Genomic DNA, 6,402 nt, shown 5'->3' with positions numbered 1-6,402 from the left:
TACCATGTAGCTGTAAAATATACCACAAGGCACTGCATGGGCCAGAGATGTCTTCAGACAGCCCAGCCCTCCCAGAAGGGAAGGTCAGCCCTTGTCCCAGGGCACTGCGATTCTGCAGCTCGCTGCCTGTGGAAGGAGCATGGAGTTGCCTGGGCTGTGGGGAGCGGCGGAGGGTGCATTGCATCAGGCTCAGCTGTTGTTTTTGTTGCCCTAAACAAGGTTCCAAGGGGACTAGGGAAGGATGGATCACCTTCTTGGGTTTGACAGTCTCAATCCCACTTCTGAACTACAGATAATCTGGGCCCACTGCCCCTCCCCAGCCAGACCTGGGTTGCCTAGTGTATACAAAATTCCCTGATCTTCCTTATCCCAGGGATGCCTTGAGAGACCTTCCTTCCTATGGCAGAGCTTGGGGTGACCCTGGAGTCCCGTTGGCAAGAACTGGCTTCCTTATTTTGATATTCAGGGAAGAGGAAGACTGAAACTCGCTAGCCCCTGGGGGAAGCTTTAGGAGTCAGCTCAAGGGGGGCAGAGCCCCTCCCTGCACCCCAGGCCCTCCCCACCTCCAGCCTCCCACAGACCCTGGATGCTCTGCTCCAAATCACAGGCTGCTGCCAATTACAAAAGGACTCTTAACTCCTTTTTGCAGCCCCTTGATTGATAGCACTGGTGAGTAAAATTATAAGCCTTAATGATCATGTTAATTTCTGGGGAAAGGGAAGCGGTCAGAAGAGGTTCTCAATCATAAGCGCCATAATCAGCTGGGTGAGTTCAATGACAAGCCAGAGCAAAAAAGAGGGGAAAGAATTAACTTTTTAAAAGGTCACCAGAAAGTAGGGGGAGACCAACCAGGCATGACGGATGAGGGCACAGACGACTCTGGAGCCTGAAGATGAGCCCCTTTTCCAGGGTTCTTGACCAAAGGCCAGCATCAGGGCTTCTCATCTTTAGTTGCACACTGGAATTGCCTTAAAAACACTGATGCCAGCTGGGCGCGGTGGCTCAAGCCTGTAATCCCAGCACTTTGGGAGTCCGAGGTGCATGGATCATGAGGCCAGGAGATCGAGACTATCCTGGTTAACATGGTGAAATCCTGTCTTTACTAAAACTACAAAAAAAAAAAAAAAAAAAAAAAAAAAATTAGCCAGATGTGGTAGCAGGCGTCTGTAGTCCCAGCTACTCGGGGAGGCTGAGGCAGGAGAATGGCGTGAACCCGGAAGGCAGAGCTTGCAGTGAGCTGAGATTGTTTCCACTGCACTCCAGCCTGGGCGACAGAATGAGACTCCGTCTCAAAAAACAAACAAACAAGCAAACAAAACAACACTGATGCCTGGCCCTGGCCCAGAAATGCTAGTGTAATCTATCTGGGGTACAACTTGGACACTGAGCATTTTTAACACTCCCCAGGTGATTCCATGTGCAACAAAGATTGAGAAGGACCAGTCTAAAAGAAGTAAGTGGCCAAGGTTGAACACATTTGCAAATGTGCTTAATCTGATTGGTTCTGTTATTCTTTCCTTTCCCTTTCCCTTTCCTTTCCTTCCTTTCCTTTCTCCTTTCCTTTCTTTTTCTTTCCTTTCCTTTCCTTCTTCTCTCTTTTCTTTCTTCCTTTCTTTTCCTTTCCTTTCTTTCCCTTTCCCTTACCTTCTTTCTTTTCTTTCTTTTTCTCAGCATGTTGTCCAAGCTGGTCTCAAACTCCTGGCCTCAAGCAATCCTCCCGCTTTGGCCTCCCAAAGTGCTGGGATTACAGGTGTGAGCCACTGCACCTGGGCACTCTGATTAATTCTTCCACAAAAGAGAATTTCTTCTGGGGTCTCCTAGCACCACACCAGTTAAAGATGATGATGAGATTTTAGAACAGAAGGAGGAAAATTAGGCATCACTGAGCCTAATACTCCTTTCACAGACGAAAAACCCAGTGGTGCAAACAGGTTAGCTGACCTGCCAGAGATCACACTGGTCACAACTGGAACCTCAGTCTCTTCCCCCTGGCCAATGCTCCTTCTACTAGGCCCATTGCTGTGTCAAACAGGATGCTCTGTTCTGACCGTCGGGGGTCGGGAGCTGTGAGCTGTTTTCTAGCCTGCATGGTAGAAGAGTCCAGGACTCTCCTGACTCTTGCTCAGTTTCCTGGGACATAGTGATTGACAGATAATAGAGATATCAGTTCCATGGACAGAATAAGGCCACCTGGTTCACCTGAAAATGCAAACCATGACCTTAGTCTCCTCAATACATTGCCTCCACCCATGGTTTCCCAGCAGAGCATTGCAACATCTTCGCACATCATGAAGATGCCCAGGATATGTGGCAACATCCTGGTTTCTTCATCTGAGAGTCTGCCGTCTGCCACATTGCTGACAAGCCTGCCTCACAGTGTACAGTAAAAGATCTGATGAGGCTCCCTGATGGTCTTTATTGAGGTCAGCAATATTCAATATTCAGCAATGTTACAAAATGAGTTTCAAAAATCTAAAAACATTATTAAAAATGAAGACTACATTGAAAAGAAACCATTTGTGATTTGTGGTAAAGGTACTGGAGTTATTCAGTTAAAGAGAGTTGTTGTTCTTCAATTTCTAGAACTGATTGTTTTCAAAAAGGTATTGTAAAATGCATAGTACAAGATCCTTAGAGCAGCATCTTAGTAGTAGAAAGCATAAGCCAGCCAAGTGCAGTGACTCACACCTGTAATTCCAGTGCTTTGGGAGGCTGAGGTAGGAGGATCACTCAAGGCCAGGATCTGAGACCAGCCTTGCCAACATAGCTTAGACCCTGTCTCTGCAAAGAAAAAGAATTTAGTAAAAAATTTAGCTGAGCATGATGGCATGCACATTTACTCCTAGCCTACTCAGTAGGCTGAGGTGGGAGGATCCCTTGAGCCCAGGAGTTGGAGGCTGCAGTGAACTGTGATTGTATCACTGCACTCCAGCCTGGGTGACAAAGCAAGACTCTGTCTCAAAAAAAAAAAAAAATTATCACGCCTATAATCACGGAACTTTGGGAGGCTGAGATGGGCAGATCACTTGAGTCCAGGAGTTCGAGACCATCATGGGCAACATGGCAAGACCCCCATCTCTACAAAAAAATTAGCCGAGCATGGTAGTATCAGTTACTTGGGAGCTGAGGTGGGAAGATCACTTAAGTCCAGGAGGCGGAGGTTGCAGTAAGCCTAGATGGTGCCATCGCACTCCAGCCTGGGTGATAGAGTGAGATACTATCTCAAAAAATTTTTTTAATTAAATTTTTTAAATAAAATAAAAAGCGTCAGCCAACCTGGTTCTACATTTTCACATTTTCATTTACCCTTTCTCTCAAACTTCACTGTAGCATGGGCACTCCCAAAAGTTCTTAGAAGTGGCCTGCACTAAAAATTTGGTGCAACCAAACTGACTATCAGTACAGGGTGAGACCTACTTAATGAGTCCAGTAAGCATTGTAGCAGAGGCATATTCACAATAGAAACATATGCATTCTCTGTATTTTTCTAACAGCTTCTGAAGTGTTCATCAAGCCCGTGTCTGATTAAGCACTTTTAAATTCTGAGCAATGAAATGGGCCCTCTCATACCCTCTTGGCAGGAGTGCAAATTGATACAACTCTTTGGAGAGCCATTTGGCTGTATCTGTCAAAATTAAAAATGCATATAATCTTTGACCCAGAAACGCCACTTCTAAGAATTTATCCTGCAGAAACACCCCCCAAACCCACAAAACTGTGCTTGGAAGGTGAGTTCTTTGCAGTTTAATTTATTATAGTGAAACACTGCAAGCAAACCAAGTTCCTGAACAAGGAATTAGTTGGGTACACGGTGGTCCATCCTTAAAATGAAATACTAGATAGATGTTAAATTGAATGAGGTAGAGCCATATGTATTCATCAGGAGAGAGAGCCTTAGGCAAAAAAAGAAACTTACAGAAAAGTAGTGTTACCATTTTTATAAAAATGTGTAAAGAAGGCAGCCATGAGCAATCTCTGGCCATTGGATTCAGTGCTTGGGCTCCTACATTGGAATGAAAACGTAATCTATATGTAAAATAACAGGAGTCTCAATTCAGCGCCTGAACTCACCCCCTGTTCTCTCTCTTCTCTTGTATCAAAGGATAACTAAAAGTAAGTTAAACGCAAATGTCAGACATCATTCCTAATTGCCACGATATGTAAATAACACTTTTGAAAAGTGACCCTCCCAGATTTAGAAAAAACATTTATCAAAGGAGAAGCTCTAGGCTGGGCGCACTGGCTCACACCTGTAATCTCAGCACTTTGGGAGGCTGAGGCGGGTGGATCACCTGAGGTCAGGAGTTTGAGACCAGCCTGGCCAACATGGTGAAACCCCGTCTCCACTAAAAACACAGAATTAGCCGGGCGTGGGCCTGTGCCTGTAATCCCAGCTACTCCAGAGGCTGAGGGACGAGAATCACTTAGAACCCGGGAGGCAGAGGTTGCAGTGAGCCGAGATCGGGCCATTGCACTCCAGCCGGGAAGACAGAGTGAGACTCTGTCAAAAAAAAAAAAAAAAAAAAAGGAGAAGCACTGAAGACTTTTTTTTTTTTTTAACTGCAATAATCACTTGGCTGAATGCATCTCTTATTTGGATTGTATATGTTGAACTTGTGTATTCACAGACCACTGTTGAGCCTCCCCCACATCACCGACCACAGAGACCATGGGGAATACCTGCCTTAAGTCCATGCACGTAGTAATGTTCTTCAAGAACCCAAAGGAGCCCATCGTCAGGCTACATCTAGCAGAAACCCCAAAATCCCATAGGAGACTGTTACTGAGTTTTAAATGCTTTAAATTCTGGGCTTTTTCAAATGTTGGAGGCCAGCTTGCTTTTTTTTTTTTTTTTTTTTTTTTTTTAAAATAATGGCAGAGATGCCTGAAACAAAAGTCATCCCAGTAGGAATCAGTATTCTGTGGCATGTTCCAAGAATCTTACTCTCTTTTAATTTTCCTGAGAATATTTATAATAGACTAAAGTAGATTGTGATTGTACTAGGTTTTGTTATAGTTCAGTGAATCTTCTCCCCTCACTCCACCTCCATGGGAGGAGTACACTTCTCTGCCCACTTAAGGTTGGGAAGGTTGGCCATCGATCTAGCTGTGGCCAGGGGAAAGTAACCAATGTGAAGTCAGTAGCAGGTGTAAATGTCTTTGCATCAGCCTCTTGCACTTCTGCATGTTGCCATGAAAAGAAGTTATCCTAGGAAAGTTGCTAGTCTAGGATGAGGAAACCCTGAAGCTTATTTATTTATTTATTATTGAGACAGGGTCTCACTCTGTCACCAGGCTGGAGTGCAGTAGCATGATCACAGCTCACTGCAGCCTCGACTTTCTGGGCTCAAGTGATCCTCCCACCTTAGCCTCCCAAGTAACTAGGACCACAGGTGCACATGACCACACCTGGCTAATTTTTTGTATTTTTAGTAGAGACTGGGTTCCACCTTGTTGCACAGGCTGGTCTCGAACTCCTGGGCTTGTGATCTGCCTTCTCAGTCTCCCAAAGTGCTGGGATTACAGGTGTGAGTCACCTCCCCCAGACTCCCTGGAGCATATTTAAACCCAAACTATAGCCTGGAGTCAGCTCCAGCTGATCCCAGCCAAGCCCTGCACACGCACACAAGACTGGCAGTCCTGTGAGCAAGTTATAAGAGTTTGTTGGTGTAAGCTTTGAGGGATGTTTGTTTTTCAGTATTATTGAAGGAAAACTTGACTGATACAGATGAACAGCCTTGGACCCATCACTCAGCTTTACTAAATCTTGTCATTGATCTCATATTTGTTTGAGTTTTTTTTTTCTTATGAAATTAACCATTACAGAAACATTTGAGGGTCCTCTAAGTACCCTTCACCCATCCCATCTCTTGGAAGTAGCCACTATCAAGCAGTTAGTATTTATAATACTCATGCCTATTTTAAATGTTTCCTATACATTTATATACTCATATACATTGTCTAGTATTGTTCTGTAGGTTGTAAAACTTTATATAAATGATACTAAGCTGTATGTGTCCTCTGCAATTTACTTTCCCCATAACACACACAAACACACTGTATTTCAGATTTACCCATGTTGATACATTAGCTCTAGCCATTCACTTTGCCTATGGCGACATTGTCTGTATTCACTACAATGTACCTATTCTCTGTCAATGGATATTAAAGTTGTTAAATACAAACAGTGTTGCAAGGGACATTTTGCACAATCTTTGGGTACTGTGCTTTTCTTTAAGACCAATTCTCATTCTTTGTAGAATAAGTAGACAAGAAGTGCACGGCTGAAATTTCACATATGCAGTCTGTAAGGCCATTTTAGCAAGAGCAGAGGCACGAGCATCTCTTGCTGGAGCTGCCACCCAAAAGGAGTCCACAGTGCCTGTGGCCTTGGGCACCTCT

This window comes from Macaca fascicularis, chromosome 4, assembly GCF_037993035.2.
Source record: "Macaca fascicularis isolate 582-1 chromosome 4, T2T-MFA8v1.1".
Classification (NCBI taxonomy): Eukaryota; Metazoa; Chordata; class Mammalia; order Primates; family Cercopithecidae; genus Macaca; species Macaca fascicularis.
Note: the sequence above shows the minus strand (reverse complement) of the source record.